The 17,491-nt window shown below is 50.2% G+C and overlaps 2 non-coding genes across 2 annotated transcripts; both read right to left on the reverse strand.

Moving 5' to 3' along the window:
* Positions 1-7,584: 7,584 nt before the first annotated feature.
* Positions 7,585-7,656, reverse strand: TRNAC-GCA (transfer RNA cysteine (anticodon GCA)). Its single transcript has one exon. It is a non-coding gene; the product is annotated as a tRNA-Cys (tRNA).
* A 5,449-nt stretch (positions 7,657-13,105) lies between these two features.
* On the reverse strand, positions 13,106-13,177 carry TRNAC-GCA (transfer RNA cysteine (anticodon GCA)). Its single transcript has one exon. It is a non-coding gene; the product is annotated as a tRNA-Cys (tRNA).
* Between the last annotated feature and the right edge of the window lie 4,314 nt (positions 13,178-17,491).

Genomic DNA, 17,491 nt, shown 5'->3' on the forward strand with positions numbered 1-17,491 from the left:
GAGTGGTCCCGGGTCCTGGGTGGTAGTTGGGGAGAAGGAGTGGTGGTAGTTGGTGTGAAGGGCTGGAGGCAGTGGTGGTAGTTGGTGTGAAGGGCTGGAGGCAGTGGTGGATTGCAGAGGGGGTGACCATTTTCTTGATATAAAAAAAATAAATAAAAATACAAAGGCATATAAAAGCCCCCATCTTTTTATTTTCATTATGCCACATGCTTCGACAGACACCACACCACTTTTGGCAGATCCACAACCTAGAATCCTCCATTCCAGGCAGTGGACCACCTTCCACGATGCCCCACAACTACACCTTCCTCTGCAACGCCCTCTAACCACTTACCTCGACAACTGCTCTCCATGACATCATCCTCGCCTCAGTCCATCCAGCGACATGCTCCAGTCCCCCGATCCATTGCTCTCCATTCCACTCTCCTTGACATCCACCTCGCCTCAGTCCATCCATGGGTGGTAGTTGGGGTCCTGGGTGGTAGTTGGGGAGAAGGAGTGGTGGTAGTTGGTGTGAAGGGCTGGAGGCAGTGGTGGTAGTTGGTGTGAAGGGCTGGAGGCAGTGGTGGATTGCAGAGGGGGAGACCATTTTCTTGATATAAAAAAAAAAAAAAAATACAAAGGCATATAAAAGCCCCCATCTTTTTATTTTCAACATGCCACATGCTTTGACAGACACAACACCACTTTTGGCAGATCCACAACATAGAATCCTCCATTCCAGGCAGTGGACCACCTTCCACGATGCCCCAAAACTACACCTTCCTCCGCAACGCCCTCTAACCACTTACCTCGACAACTGCTCTCCTTGACATCCTCCTCGCCTCAGTCCATCCATGCACCGATATCTTCCAATCCCATGAGTGGTGGTGGTGTGGGTGGTAAGGTTCCATAGGAAGAAGGTTGTTGGTGTGGAAGTGAGTGGTCCCGGGTCCTGGGTGGTAGTTGGGGAGAAGGAGTGGTGGTAGTTGGTGTGAAGGGCTGGAGGCAGTGGTGGTAGTTGGTGTGAAGGGCTGGAGGCAGTGGTGGATTGCAGAGGGGGAGACCATTTTCTTGATATAAAAAAAATAAATAAAAATACAAAGGCATATAAAAGCCCCCATCTTTTTATTTTCAACATGCCACATGCTTTGACAGACACAACACCACTTTTGGCAGATCCACAACCTAGAATCCTCCATTCCAGGCAGTGGACCACCTTCCACGATGCCCCACAACTACACCTTCCTCCGCAACGCCCTCTAACCACTTACCTCGACAACTGCTCTCATTGACATCCTCCTCGCCTCAGTCCATCCAGCGACATGCTCCAGGGTCTTCAGGGACATTGCTCTCCATTCCGCTCTCCCTAACATCCACCTCGCCTCAGTCCATCCATGCATCGATATCTTCCAATCCCATGAGTGGTGGTGGTGTGGGTGGTAAGGTTCCATAGGAAGAAGGTTGTTGGTGTGGAAGTGAGTGGTCCCGGGTCCTGGATGGTAGTTGGGGAGAATGAGTGGTGGTAGTTGGTGTGAAGGGCTGGAGGCAGTGGTGGTAGTTGGTGTGAAGGGCTGGAGGCAGTGGTGGATTGCAGAGGGGGAGACCATTTTCTTGATATAAAAAAAAAAAAAATACAAAGGCATATAAAAGCCCCCCTCTTTTTATTTTCAACATGCCACATGCTTCAACAGACACAACACCACTTTTGGCAGATCCACAACCTAGAATCCTCCATTCCAGGCAGTGGACCACCTTCCACGATGCCCCACAACTACACCTTCCTCCGCAACGCCCTCTAACCACTTACCTCGACATCTGCTCTCCTTGACATCCTCCTCGCCTCAGTCCATCCAGCGACATGCTCCAGTCCCCCGATCCATTGCTCTCCATTCCACTCTCCTTGACATCCACCTCGCCTCAGTCCATCCATGGGTGGTAGTTGGGGTCCTGGGTGGTAGTTGGGGAGAAGGAGTGGTGGTAGTTGGTGTGAAGGGCTGGAGGCAGTGGTGGTAGTTGGTGTGAAGGGCTGGAGGCAGTGGTGGATTGCAGAGGGGGAGACCATTTTCTTGATATATAAAAAAAAAAAAAACACAAAGGCATATAAAAGCCCCCATCTTTTTATTTTCAACATGCCACATGCTTTGACAGACACAACACCACTTTTGGCAGATCCACAACATAGAATCCTCCATTCCAGGCAGTGGACCACCTTCCACGATGCCCCAAAACTACACCTTCCTCCGCAACGCCCTCTAACCACTTACCTCGACAACTGCTCTCCTTGACATCCTCCTCGCCTCAGTCCATCCAGCGACATGCTCCAGTCCCCCCGATCCATTGCTCTCCATTCCACTCTCCTTGACATCCACCTCGCCTCAGTCCATCCATGGGTGGTAGTTGGGGTCCTGGGTGGTAGTTGGGGAGAAGGAGTGGTGGTAGTTGGTGTGAAGGGCTGGAGGCAGTGGTGGTAGTTGGTGTGAAGGGCTGGAGGCAGTGGTGGATTGCAGAGGGGGAGACCATTTTCTTGATATAAAAAAAATAAATAAAAATACAAAGGCATATAAAAGCCCCCATCTTTTTATTTTCAACATGCCACATGCTTTGACAGACACAACACCACTTTTGGCAGATCCACAACCTAGAATCCTCCATTCCAGGCAGTGGACCACCTTCCACGATGCCCCACAACTACACCTTCCTCCGCAACGCCCTCTAACCACTTACCTCGACAACTGCTCTCCTTGACATCCTCCTCGCCTCAGTCCATCCATGCACCGATATCTTCCAATCCCATGAGTGGTGGTGGTGTGGGTGGTAAGGTTCCATAGGAAGAAGGTTGTTGGTGTGGAAGTGAGTGGTTCCGGGTCCTGGGTGGTAGTTGGGGAGAAGGAGTGGTGGTAGTTGGTGTGAAGGGCTGGAGGCAGTGGTGGTAGTTGGTGTGAAGGGCTGGAGGCAGTGGTGGATTGCAGAGGGGGAGACCATTATCTTGATATAAAAAAAAAAAAAAAAATACAAAGGCATATAAAAGCCCCCATCTTTTTATTTTCAACATGCCACATGCTTTGACAGACACAACACCACTTTTGGCAGATCCACAACCTAGAATCCTCCATTCCAGGCAGTGGACCACCTTCCACGATGCCAATCAACTACACCTTCCTCCGCAACGCCCTCTAACCACTTACCTCGACAACTGCTCTCATTGACATCCTCCTCGCCTCAGTCCATCCAGCGACATGCTCCAGGGTCTTCAGGGACATTGCTCTCCATTCCGCTCTCCCTGACATCCACCTCGCCTCAGTCCATCCATGCACCGATATCTTCCAATCCCATGAGTGGTGGTGGTGTGGGTGGTAAGGTTCCATAGGAAGAAGGTTGTTGGTGTGGAAGTGAGTGGTCCCGGGTCCTGGGTGGTAGTTGGGGAGAAGGAGTGGTGGTAGTTGGTGTGAAGGGCTGGAGGCAGTGGTGGTAGTTGGTGTGAAGGGCTGGAGGCAGTGGTGGATTGCAGAGGGGGAGACCATTTTCTTGATATAAAAAAAAAAAAAAATACAAAGGCATATAAAAGCCCCCCTCTTTTTATTTTCAACATGCCACATGCTTCAACAGACACAACACCACTTTTGGCAGATCCACAACCTAGAATCCTCCATTCCAGGCAGTGGACCACCTTCCACGATGCCCCACAACTACACCTTCCTCCGCAACGCCCTCTAACCACTTACCTCGACAACTGCTCTCCTTGACATCCTCCTCGCCTCAGTCCATCCAGCGACATGCTCCAGTCCCCCGATCCATTGCTCTCCATTCCACTCTCCTTGACATCCACCTCGCCTCAGTCCATCCATGGGTGGTAGTTGGGGTCCTGGGTGATAGTTGGGGAGAAGGAGTGGTGGTAGTTGGTGTGAAGGGCTGGAGGCAGTGGTGGTAGTTGGTGTGAAGGGCTGGAGGCAGTGGTGGATTGCAGAGGGGGAGACCATTTTCTTGATATAACAAAAAAAAATAAAAATACAAAGGCATATAAAAGCCCCCCTCTTTTTATTTTCAACATGCCACATGCTTCGACAGACACAACACCACTTTTGGCAGATCCACAACCTAGAATCCTCCATTCCAGGCAGTGGACCACCTTCCACGATGCCCCACAACTACACCTTCCTCCGCAACGCCCTCTAACCACTTACCTCGACAACTGCTCTCCTTGACATCCTCCTCGCCTCAGTCCATCCAGCGACATGCTCCAGTCCCCCGATCCATTGCTCTCCATTCCACTCTCCTTGACATCCACCTCGCCTCAGTCCATCCATGGGTGGTAGTTGGGGTCCTGGGTGGTAGTTGGGGAGAAGGAGTGGTGGTAGTTGGTGTGAAGGGCTGGAGGCAGTGGTGGTAGTTGGTGTGAAGGGCTGGAGGCAGTGGTGGATTGCAGAGGGGGAGACCATTTTCTTGATATAAAAAAAATAAATAAAAATACAAAGGCATATAAAAGCCCCCATCTTTTTATTTTCAACATGTCACATGCTTCGACAGACACAACACCACTTTTGGCAGATCCACAACCTAGAATCCTCCATTCCAGGCAGTGGACCACCTTCCACGATGCCCCACAACTACACCTTCCTCCGCAACGCCCTCTAACCACTTACCTCGACAACTGCTCTCCTTGACATCCTCCTCGCCTCAGTCCATCCATGCACCGATATCTTCCAATCCCATGAGTGGTGGTGGTGTGGGTGGTAAGGTTCCATAGGAAGAAGGTTGTTGGTGTGGAAGTGAGTGGTTCCGGGTCCTGGGTGGTAGTTGGGGAGAAGGAGTGGTGGTAGTTGGTGTGAAGGGCTGGAGGCAGTGGTGGTAGTTGGTGTGAAGGGCTGGAGGCAGTGGTGGATTGCAGAGGGGGAGACCATTATTTTGATATAAAAAAAAAAAAAAAAAATACAAAGGCATATAAAAGCCCCCATCTTTTTATTTTCAACATGCCACATGCTTTGACAGACACAACACCACTTTTGGCAGATCCACAACCTAGAATCCTCCATTCCAGGCAGTGGACCACCTTCCACGATGCCAATCAACTACACCTTCCTCCGCAACGCCCTCTAACCACTTACCTCGACAACTGCTCTCATTGACATCCTCCTCGCCTCAGTCCATCCAGCGACATGCTCCAGGGTCTTCAGGGACATTGCTCTCCATTCCGCTCTCCTTGACATCCACCTCGCCTCAGTCCATCCATGCACCGATATCTTCCAATCCCATGAGTGGTGGTGGTGTGGGTGGTAAGGTTCCATAGGAAGAAGGTTGTTGGTGTGGAAGTGAGTGGTCCCGGGTCCTGGGTGGTAGTTGGGGAGAAGGAGTGGTGGTAGTTGGTGTGAAGGGCTGGAGGCAGTGGTGGTAGTTGGTGTGAAGGGCTGGAGGCAGTGGTGGATTGCAGAGGGGGAGACCATTTTCTTGATATAAAAAAAAAAAAAAAATACAAAGGCATATAAAAGCCCCCCTCTTTTTATTTTCAACATGCCACATGCTTCAACAGACACAACACCACTTTTGGCAGATCCACAACCTAGAATCCTCCATTCCAGGCAGTGGACCACCTTCCACGATGCCCCACAACTACACCTTCCTCCGCAACGCCCTCTAACCACTTACCTCGACAACTGCTCTCCTTGACACCCTCCTCGCCTCAGTCCATCCAGCGACATGCTCCAGTCCCCCGATCCATTGCTCTCCATTCCACTCTCCTTGACATCCACCTCGCCTCAGTCCATCCATGGGTGGTAGTTGGGGTCCTGGGTGGTAGTTGGGGAGAAGGAGTGGTGGTAGTTGGTGTGAAGGGCTGGAGGCAGTGGTGGTAGTTGGTGTGAAGGGCTGGAGGCAGTGGTGGATTGCAGAGGGGGAGACCATTTTCTTGATATAACAAAAAAAAATAAAAAAATACAAAGGCATATAAAAGCCCCCCTCTTTTTATTTTCAACATGCCACATGCTTCGACAGACACAACACCACTTTTGGCAGATCCACAACCTAGAATCCTCCATTCCAGGCAGTGGACCACCTTCCACGATGCCCCACAACTACACCTTCCTCCGCAACGCCCTCTAACCACTTACCTCGACAACTGCTCTCCTTGACATCCTCCTCGCCTCAGTCCATCCAGCGACATGCTCCAGTCCCCCGATCCATTGCTCTCCATTCCACTCTCGTTGACATCCACCTCGCCTCAGTCCATCCATGGGTGGTAGTTGGGGTCCTGGGTGGTAGTTGGGGAGAAGGAGTGGTGGTAGTTGGTGTGAAGGGCTGGAGGCAGTGGTGGTAGTTGGTGTGAAGGGCTGGAGGCAGTGGTGGATTGCAGAGGGGGAGACCATTTTCTTGATTTAAAAAAAATAAATAAAAATACAAAGGCATATAAAAGCCCCCATCTTTTTATTTTCAACATGTCACATGCTTCGACAGACACAACACCACTTTTGGCAGATCCACAACCTAGAATCCTCCATTCCAGGCAGTGGACCACCTTCCACGATGCCCCACAACTACACCTTCCTCCGCAACGCCCTCTAACCACTTACCTCGACAACTGCTCTCCTTGACATCCTCCTCGCCTCAGTCCATCCAGCGACATGCTCCAGTCCCCCGATCCATTGCTCTCCATTCCACTCTCCTTGACATCCACCTCGCCTCAGTCCATCCATGGGTGGTAGTTGGGGTCCTGGGTGGTAGTTGGGGAGAAGGAGTGGTGGTAGTTGGTGTGAAGGGCTGGAGGCAGTGGTGGTAGTTGGTGTGAAGGGCTGGAGGCAGTGGTGGATTGCAGAGGGGGAGACCATTTTCTTGATATAAAAAAAATAAATAAAAATACAAAGGCATATAAAAGCCCACCAGACATCCGAGGTTCTCACGATCCATCTCTTTTAACAGCTTTTATCTTCATGGTCTTCACAGGATTCGAACTCACAACCTCTTCGCTACACGGCGGCTGCTCTAACCACTAGGCCGTGGGAGCTGCTTGTCAGGCAAATGCGGCGACCAAGGTCTTGGCCTGTTTTGGCACACAGAGCAACTGCACAGAGGAAGGGGAGGGGGGGAGGGGACTCCAACCTAAGGTGGAGCTAGCTCTCAACTTCCTATGTCAAGATCCCTGAATGCTAAGTGGTTAGCCTTGCCACCTTACAGTGTGAAGGTGGTGGGTTCAATCTATAAATGTAACTTAGATGTAAATTTTGTCAAACCACAAAAAGATCAAAGAGTTACTTTCGTGGATCTTAAAGGGATACTCGTGTGTCAATTTTTTTTTTTTAATTAACTGGTGCCAAAAAGTTATACAGATTAGTAAATGACTTGTATTTAAAGCTCTTTACTCTTATCAGCTGCTTTATACTACAGAGGAAGTTCTATGGTTCTTTTCTGTCTGACCCCAATGCTCCACCAAGAAAAAATTGTGCATTAGCGGGCATTTGTATTTGAATCAAGGACCTCTTGAACCTCTGCGCTCCAGGGTGGCTGCTCATCAACTGGATGAGGCGACCAAAATCTTGCAGTGCAAAGCTAGTGGGGGTCTGCTATAAATGACATATGTAGGATGTGGATAAGCTGTAAAGAAAGCATGCGTGTGTTAGGGGGCACTCGGATTTGAACCAAGGACCTCTTGATCTGCAGTCAAATGCTCTACCACTGAGCTATACCCCCGCAACCTGCAGCTCATCTGTACCTCAACATTTTTAATTTTCTGCAATAAACTACATGTGTGGGATACAGTTAAGCTTGTAAAGAAAAAAAATGTGTGTTACGGGCACTTGGACCTCTTTACATGCAGTCAAATGCTCTACCACTGAGCTTTAGCCCCACAACATGTGGCTTGTTTGTACCTCAACGTTGCCTCCAGCCCTTCACACCAACTACCACCACTCCTTCTCCCCAACTACCACCCAGGACCCGGGACCACTCACTTCCACACCAACAACCTTCTTCCTATGGCGCCTCCCCCCCACCACCACTACATATGTGGGATATGGTTAAGTCGTAAAGCAAAAAAATGTGTGTTAGGGGGCACTCGGATTTGAGCCAAGGACCTCCTGAACTGCAGTCAAATGCTCTACCACTGAGCTATACCCCCGCAACACATGGCTTGCCAGCATAACCGCACAGAGGGGGGATTCGAAGCTAAGTCCGAACTAGCTCTCGGCTTGCCTGTACTGTCCCAGTCAAATGTATATGAACCGGTGGGAAAAAAATTATTTTGTCAAAACAGGCCAAGACCACAGTCATCCTTGCCAGTTTCCATGAAGCTCTCATGGTCTAGAGGTTAGAGCTGCTGCCTTGGAGCAGAGAGGCTGTGAGTTCAAGTCCTGTGAAGACCCTGAAGCTAGTTTGGAGAAATTGTGGTGTGTGTGTGTGTGTGTGTGTGTGTGTGTGTGTGTGTGTGTGTGTGTGAAGTGGTTGATGGTCGGGCATCCATAAGGTGTTGGAGAAGGAGCTATGGTGTGGATGGCTGTGGTAGCTGGTATGTGCGTGTGGGTGGGAAGGTTCCATAGGAAGAAGGTTGTTGGTGTGGAAGTGAGTGGTCCCGGTTCCTGGGTGGTAGTTGGTGTGAAGGGCTGGTGGCAGTGGTGGTAGTTGGTGTGGAGGCAGTGGTGGTAATTGGTGTGAAGGGCTGGAGGCAATGGTGGATTGCAGAGGAGGTTTTCTTGATAAAAAAAAAAACAAAAGGCTAATAAAAGCCCCCATCTTTTTATTTTCAACATCCCACATGCTTCGACAGACACAACACCACTTTTGGCAGATCCCCAACCTAGAATCCTCCATTCCAGGCAGTGGACCACCTTCCACGATGCCCCACAACTACACCTTCCTCCGCAACGCCCTCTAACCACTTACCTCGACAACTGCTCTCCTTGACATCCTCCTCGTCTCAGTCCATCCATGCACCGATATCTTCCAATCCCATGAGTGGTGGTGGTGTGGGTGGTAAGGTTCCATAGGAAGAAGGTTGTTGGTGTGGAAGTGAGTGGTCCCGGGTCCTGGGTGGTAGTTGGGGAGAAGGAGTGGTGGTAGTTGGTGTGAAGGGCTGGAGGCAGTGGTGGTAGTTGGTGTGAAGGGCTGGAGGCAGTGGTGGATTGCAGAGGGGGTGACCATTTTCTTGATATAAAAAAAATAAATAAAAATACAAAGGCATATAAAAGCCCCCATCTTTTTATTTTCATTATGCCACATGCTTCGACAGACACCACACCACTTTTGGCAGATCCACAACCTAGAATCCTCCATTCCAGGCAGTGGACCACGTTCCACGATGCCCCACAACTACACCTTCCTCTGCAACGCCCTCTAACCACTTACCTCGACAACTGCTCTCCATGACATCATCCTCGCCTCAGTCCATCCAGCGACATGCTCCAGTCCCCCGATCCATTGCTCTCCATTCCACTCTCCTTGACATCCACCTCGCCTCAGTCCATCCATGGGTGGTAGTTGGGGTCCTGGGTGGTAGTTGGGGAGAAGGAGTGGTGGTAGTTGGTGTGAAGGGCTGGAGGCAGTGGTGGTAGTTGGTGTGAAGGGCTGGAGGCAGTGGTGGATTGCAGAGGGGGAGACCATTTTCTTGATATAACAAAAAAAAAAAAAAATACAAAGGCATATAAAAGCCCCCCTCTTTTTATTTTCAACATGCCACATGCTTCGACAGACACAACACCACTTTTGGCAGATCCACAACCTAGAATCCTCCATTCCAGGCAGTGGACCACCTTCCACGATGCCCCACAACTACACCTTCCTCCGCAACGCCCTCTAACCACTTACCTCGACAACTGCTCTCCTTGACATCCTCCTCGCCTCAGTCCATCCAGCGACATGCTCCAGTCCCCCGATCCATTGCTCTCCATTCCACTCTCCTTGACATCCACCTCGCCTCAGTCCATCCATGGGTGGTAGTTGGGGTCCTGGGTGGTAGTTGGGGAGAAGGAGTGGTGGTAGTTGGTGTGAAGGGCTGGAGGCAGTGGTGGTAGTTGGTGTGAAGGGCTGGAGGCAGTGGTGGATTGCAGAGGGGGAGACCATTTTCTTGATATAAAAAAAAAAAAAAAAATACAAAGGCATATAAAAGCCCCCATCTTTTTATTTTCAACATGCCACATGCTTTGACAGACACAACACCACTTTTGGCAGATCCACAACATAGAATCCTCCATTCCAGGCAGTGGACCACCTTCCACGATGCCCCAAAACTACACCTTCCTCCGCAACGCCCTCTAACCACTTACCTCGACAACTGCTCTCCTTGACATCCTCCTCGCCTCAGTCCATCCAGCGACATGCTCCAGTCCCCACGATCCATTGCTCTCCATTCCACTCTCCTTGACATCCACCTCGCCTCAGTCCATCCATGGGTGGTAGTTGGGGTCCTGGGTGGTAGTTGGGGAGAAGGAGTGGTGGTAGTTGGTGTGAAGGGCTGGAGGCAGTGGTGGTAGTTGGTGTGAAGGGCTGGAGGCAGTGGTGGATTGCAGAGGGGGAGACCATTTTCTTGATATAAAAAAAATAAATAAAAATACAAAGGCATATAAAAGCCCCCATCTTTTTATTTTCAACATGCCACATGCTTTGACAGACACAACACCACTTTTGGCAGATCCACAACCTAGAATCCTCCATTCCAGGCAGTGGACCACCTTCCACGATGCCCCACAACTACACCTTCCTCCGCAACGCCCTCTAACCACTTACCTCGACAACTGCTCTCCTTGACATCCTCCTCGCCTCAGTCCATCCATGCACCGATATCTTCCAATCCCATGAGTGGTGGTGGTGTGGGTGGTAAGGTTCCATAGGAAGAAGGTTGTTGGTGTGGAAGTGAGTGGTCCCGGGTCCTGGGTGGTAGTTGGGGAGAAGGAGTGGTGGTAGTTGGTGTGAAGGGCTGGAGGCAGTGGTGGTAGTTGGTGTGAAGGGCTGGAGGCAGTGGTGGATTGCAGAGGGGGAGACCATTTTCTTGATATAAAAAAAATAAATAAAAATACAAAGGCATATAAAAGCCCCCATCTTTTTATTTTCAACATGCCACATGCTTTGACAGACACAACACCACTTTTGGCAGATCCACAACCTAGAATCCTCCATTCCAGGCAGTGGACCACCTTCCACGATGCCCCACAAATACACCTTCCTCCGCAACGCCCTCTAACCACTTACCTCGACAACTGCTCTCATTGACATCCTCCTCGTCTCAGTCCATCCAGCGACATGCTCCAGTCCCCCGATCCATTGCTCTCCATTCCACTCTCCTTGACATCCACCTCGCCTCAGTCCATCCATGGGTGGTAGTTGGGGTCTTGGGTGGTAGTTGGGGAGAAGGAGTGGTGGTAGTTGGTGTGAAGGGCTGGAGGCAGTGGTGGTAGTTGGTGTGAAGGGCTGGAGGCAGTGGTGGATTGCAGAGGGGGAGACCATTTTCTTGATATAAAAAAAAAAAAAAAAAATACAAAGGCATATAAAAGCCCCCATCTTTTTATTTTCAACATGCCACATGCTTTGACAGACACAACACCACTTTTGGCAGATCCACAACCTAGAATCCTCCATTCCAGGCAGTGGACCACCTTCCACGATGCCCCACAACTGCACCTTCCTCCGCAACGCCCTCTAACCACTTACCTCGACAACTGCTCTCCTTGACATCCTCCTCGCCTCAGTCCATCCAGCGACATGCTCCAGTCCCCCGATCCATTGCTCTCCATTCCACTCTCCTTGACATCCACCTCGCCTCAGTCCATCCATGGGTGGTAGTTGGGGTCCTGGGTGGTAGTTGGGGAGAAGGAGTGGTGGTAGTTGGTGTGAAGGGCTGGAGGCAGTGGTGGTAGTTGGTGTGAAGGGCTGGAGGCAGTGGTGGATTGCAGAGGGGGAGACCATTTTCTTGATATAACAAAAAAAATAAAAAATACAAAGGCATATAAAAGCCCCCCTCTTTTTATTTTCAACATGTCACATGCTTCGACAGACACAACACCACTTTTGGCAGATCCACAACCTAGAATCCTCCATTCCAGGCAGTGGACCACCTTCCACGATGCCCCACAACTACACCTTCCTCCGCAACGCCCTCTAACCACTTACCTCGACAACTGCTCTCCTTGACATCCTCCTCGCCTCAGTCCATCCAGCGACATGCTCCAGTCCCCCGATCCATTGCTCTCCATTCCACTCTCCTTGACATCCACCTCGCCTCAGTCCATCCATGGGTGGTAGTTGGGGTCCTGGGTGGTAGTTGGGGAGAAGGAGTGGTGGTAGTTGGTGTGAAGGGCTGGAGGCAGTGGTGGTAGTTGGTGTGAAGGGCTGGAGGCAGTGGTGGATTGCAGAGGGGGAGACCATTTTCTTGATATAAAAAAAATAAATAAAAATACAAAGGCATATAAAAGCCCACCAGACATCCGAGGTTCTCACGATCCATCTCTTTTAACAGCTTTTATCTTCATGGTCTTCACAGGATTCGAACTCACAACCTCTTCGCTACAAGGCGGCTGCTCTAACCACTAGGCCGTGGGAGCTGCTTGTCAGGCAAATGCGGCGACCAAGGTCTTGGCCTGTTTTGGCACACAGAGCAACTGCACAGAGGAAGGGGAGGGGGGGAGGGGACTCCAACCTAAGGTGGAGCTAGCTCTCAACTTCCTATGTCAAGATCCCTGAATGCTAAGTGGTTAGCCTTGCCACCTTACAGTGTGAAGGTGGTGGGTTCAATCTATAAATGTAACTTAGATGTAAATTTTGTCAAACCACAAAAAGATCAAAGAGTTACATTCGTGGATCTTAAAGGGATACTCGTGTGTCAATTTTTTTTTTTTAATTAACTGGTGCCAAAAAGTTATACAGATTAGTAAATGACTTGTATTTAAAGCTCTTTACTCTTATCAGCTGCTTTATACTACAGAGGAAGTTCTATGGTTCTTTTCTGTCTGACCCCAATGCTCCACCAAGAAAAAATTGTGCATTAGCGGGCATTTGTATTTGAATCAAGGACCTCTTGAACCTCTGCGCTCCAGGGTGGCTGCTCATCAACTGGATGAGGCGACCAAAATCTTGCAGTGCAAAGCTAGTGGGGGTCTGCTATAAATGACATATGTAGGATGTGGATAAGCTGTAAAGAAAGCATGCGTGTGTTAGGGGGCACTCGGATTTGAACCAAGGACCTCTTGATCTGCAGTCAAATGCTCTACCACTGAGCTATACCCCCGCAACCTGCAGCTCATCTGTACCTCAACATTTTTAATTTTCTGCAATAAACTACATGTGTGGGATACAGTTAAGCTTGTAAAGAAAAAAAATGTGTGTTACGGGCACTTGGACCTCTTTACATGCAGTCAAATGCTCTACCACTGAGCTTTAGCCCCACAACATGTGGCTTGTTTGTACCTCAACGTTGCCTCCAGCCCTTCACACCAACTACCACCACTCCTTCTCCCCAACTACCACCCAGGACCCGGGACCACTCACTTCCACACCAACAACCTTCTTCCTATGGCGCCTCCCCCCCACCACCACTACATATGTGGGATATGGTTAAGTCGTAAAGCAAAAAAATGTGTGTTAGGGGGCACTCGGATTTGAGCCAAGGACCTCCTGATCTGCAGTCAAATGCTCTACCACTGAGCTATACCCCCGCAACACATGGCTTGCCAGCATAACCGCACAGAGGGGGGATTCGAAGCTAAGTCCGAACTAGCTCTCGGCTTGCCTGTACTGTCCCAGTCAAATGTATATGAACCGGTGGGAAAAAAATTATTTTGTCAAAACAGGCCAAGACCACAGTCATCCTTGCCAGTTTCAATGAAGCTCTCATTGTCTAGAGGTTAGAGCTGCTGCCTTGGAGCAGAGAGGCTGTGAGTTCAAGTCCTGTGAAGACCCTGAAGCTAGTTTGGAGAAATTGTGGCGTGTGTGTGTGTGTGTGTGTGTGTGTGTGTGTGTGTGTGTAGTGGTTGATGGTCGGGCATCCATAAGGTGTTGGAGAAAGAGCTATGGTGTGGATGGCTGTGGTAGCTGGTATGTGCGTGTGGGTGGGAAGGTTCCATAGGAAGAAGGTTGTTGGTGTGGAAGTGAGTGGTCCCGGTTCCTGGGTGGTAGTTGGTGTGAAGGGCTGGTGGCAGTGGTGGTAGTTGGTGTGGAGGCAGTGGTGGTAATTGGTGTGAAGGGCTGGAGGCAATGGTGGATTGCAGAGGAGGTTTTCTTGATAAAAAAAAAACAAAAGGCTAATAAAAGCCCCCATCTTTTTATTTTCAACATCCCACATGCTTCGACAGACACAACACCACTTTTGGCAGATCCCCAACCTAGAATCCTCCATTCCAGGCAGTGGACCACCTTCCACGATGCCCCACAACTACACCTTCCTCCGCAACGCCCTCTAACCACTTACCTCGACAACTGCTCTCCTTGACATCCTCCTCGTCTCAGTCCATCCATGCACCGATATCTTCCAATCCCATGAGTGGTGGTGGTGTGGGTGGTAAGGTTCCATAGGAAGAAGGTTGTTGGTGTGGAAGTGAGTGGTCCCGGGTCCTGGGTGGTAGTTGGGGAGAAGGAGTGGTGGTAGTTGGTGTGAAGGGCTGGAGGCAGTGGTGGTAGTTGGTGTGAAGGGCTGGAGGCAGTGGTGGATTGCAGAGGGGGTGACCATTTTCTTGATATAAAAAAAATAAATAAAAATACAAAGGCATATAAAAGCCCCCATCTTTTTATTTTCATTATGCCACATGCTTCGACAGACACCACACCACTTTTGGCAGATCCACAACCTAGAATCCTCCATTCCAGGCAGTGGACCAAGTTCCACGATGCCCCACAACTACACCTTCCTCTGCAACGCCCTCTAACCACTTACCTCGACAACTGCTCTCCATGACATCATCCTCGCCTCAGTCCATCCAGCGACATGCTCCAGTCCCCCGATCCATTGCTCTCCATTCCACTCTCCTTGACATCCACCTCGCCTCAGTCCATCCATGGGTGGTAGTTGGGGTCCTGGGTGGTAGTTGGGGAGAAGGAGTGGTGGTAGTTGGTGTGAAGGGCTGGAGGCAGTGGTGGTAGTTGGTGTGAAGGGCTGGAGGCAGTGGTGGATTGCAGAGGGGGAGACCATTTTCTTGATATAACAAAAAAAAAAAAAAATACAAAGGCATATAAAAGCCCCCCTCTTTTTATTTTCAACATGCCACATGCTTCGACAGACACAACACCACTTTTGGCAGATCCACAACCTAGAATCCTCCATTCCAGGCAGTGGACCACCTTCCACGATGCCCCACAACTACACCTTCCTCCGCAACGCCCTCTAACCACTTACCTCGACAACTGCTCTCCTTGACATCCTCCTCGCCTCAGTCCATCCAGCGACATGCTCCAGTCCCCCGATCCATTGCTCTCCATTCCACTCTCCTTGACATCCACCTCGCCTCAGTCCATCCATGGGTGGTAGTTGGGGTCCTGGGTGGTAGTTGGGGAGAAGGAGTGGTGGTAGTTGGTGTGAAGGGCTGGAGGCAGTGGTGGTAGTTGGTGTGAAGGGCTGGAGGCAGTGGTGGATTGCAGAGGGGGAGACCATTTTCTTGATATAAAAAAAAAAAAAAATACAAAGGCATATAAAAGCCCCCATCTTTTTATTTTCAACATGCCACATGCTTTGACAGACACAACACCACTTTTGGCAGATCCACAACATAGAATCCTCCATTCCAGGCAGTGGACCACCTTCCACGATGCCCCAAAACTACACCTTCCTCCGCAACGCCCTCTAACCACTTACCTCGACAACTGCTCTCCTTGACATCCTCCTCGCCTCAGTCCATCCAGCGACATGCTCCAGTCCCCACGATCCATTGCTCTCCATTCCACTCTCCTTGACATCCACCTCGCCTCAGTCCATCCATGGGTGGTAGTTGGGGTCCTGGGTGGTAGTTGGGGAGAAGGAGTGGTGGTAGTTGGTGTGAAGGGCTGGAGGCAGTGGTGGTAGTTGGTGTGAAGGGCTGGAGGCAGTGGTGGATTGCAGAGGGGGAGACCATTTTCTTGATATAAAAAAAATAAATAAAAATACAAAGGCATATAAAAGCCCCCATCTTTTTATTTTCAACATGCCACATGCTTTGACAGACACAACACCACTTTTGGCAGATCCACAACCTAGAATCCTCCATTCCAGGCAGTGGACCACCTTCCACGATGCCCCACAACTACACCTTCCTCCGCAACGCCCTCTAACCACTTACCTCGACAACTGCTCTCCTTGACATCCTCCTCGCCTCAGTCCATCCATGCACCGATATCTTCCAATCCCATGAGTGGTGGTGGTGTGGGTGGTAAGGTTCCATAGGAAGAAGGTTGTTGGTGTGGAAGTGAGTGGTCCCGGGTCCTGGGTGGTAGTTGGGGAGAAGGAGTGGTGGTAGTTGGTGTGAAGGGCTGGAGGCAGTGGTGGTAGTTGGTGTGAAGGGCTGGAGGCAGTGGTGGATTGCAGAGGGGGAGACCATTTTCTTGATATAAAAAAAATAAATAAAAATACAAAGGCATATAAAAGCCCCCATCTTTTTATTTTCAACATGCCACATGCTTTGACAGACACAACACCACTTTTGGCAGATCCACAACCTAGAATCCTCCATTCCAGGCAGTGGACCACCTTCCACGATGCCCCACAACTACACCTTCCTCCGCAACGCCCTCTAACCACTTACCTCGACAACTGCTCTCCTTGACATCCTCCTCGCCTCAGTCCATCCAGCGACATGCTCCAGTCCCCCGATCCATTGCTCTCCATTCCACTCTCCTTGACATCCACCTCGCCTCAGTCCATCCATGGGTGGTAGTTGGGGTCCTGGGTGGTAGTTGGGGAGAAGGAGTGGTGGTAGTTGGTGTGAAGGGCTGGAGGCAGTGGTGGTAGTTGGTGTGAAGGGCTGGAGGCAGTGGTGGATTGCAGAGGGGGAGACCATTTTCTTGATATAACAAAAAAAATAAAAAATACAAAGGCATATAAAAGCCCCCCTCTTTTTATTTTCAACATGCCACATGCTTCGACAGACACAACACCACTTTTGGCAGATCCACAACCTAGAATCCTCCATTCCAGGCAGTGGACCACCTTCCACGATGCCCCACAACTACACCTTCCTCCGCAACGCCCTCTAACCACTTACCTCGACAACTGCTCTCCTTGACATCCTCCTCGCCTCAGTCCATCCAGCGACATGCTCCAGTCCCCCGATCCATTGCTCTCCATTCCACTCTCCTTGACATCCACCTCGCCTCAGTCCATCCATGGGTGGTAGTTGGGGTCCTGGGTGGTAGTTGGGGAGAAGGAGTGGTGGTAGTTGGTGTGAAGGGCTGGAGGCAGTGGTGGTAGTTGGTGTGAAGGGCTGGAGGCAGTGGTGGATTGCAGAGGGGGAGACCATTTTTTTGATATAAAAAAAATAAATAAAAATACAAAGGCATATAAAAGCCCCCATCTTTTTATTTTCAACATGTCACATGCTTCGACAGACACAACACCACTTTTGGCAGATCCACAACCTAG

This window comes from Hyla sarda, chromosome 2 (genome assembly GCF_029499605.1).
Source record: "Hyla sarda isolate aHylSar1 chromosome 2, aHylSar1.hap1, whole genome shotgun sequence".
NCBI lineage: Eukaryota > Metazoa > Chordata > Amphibia > Anura > Hylidae > Hyla > Hyla sarda.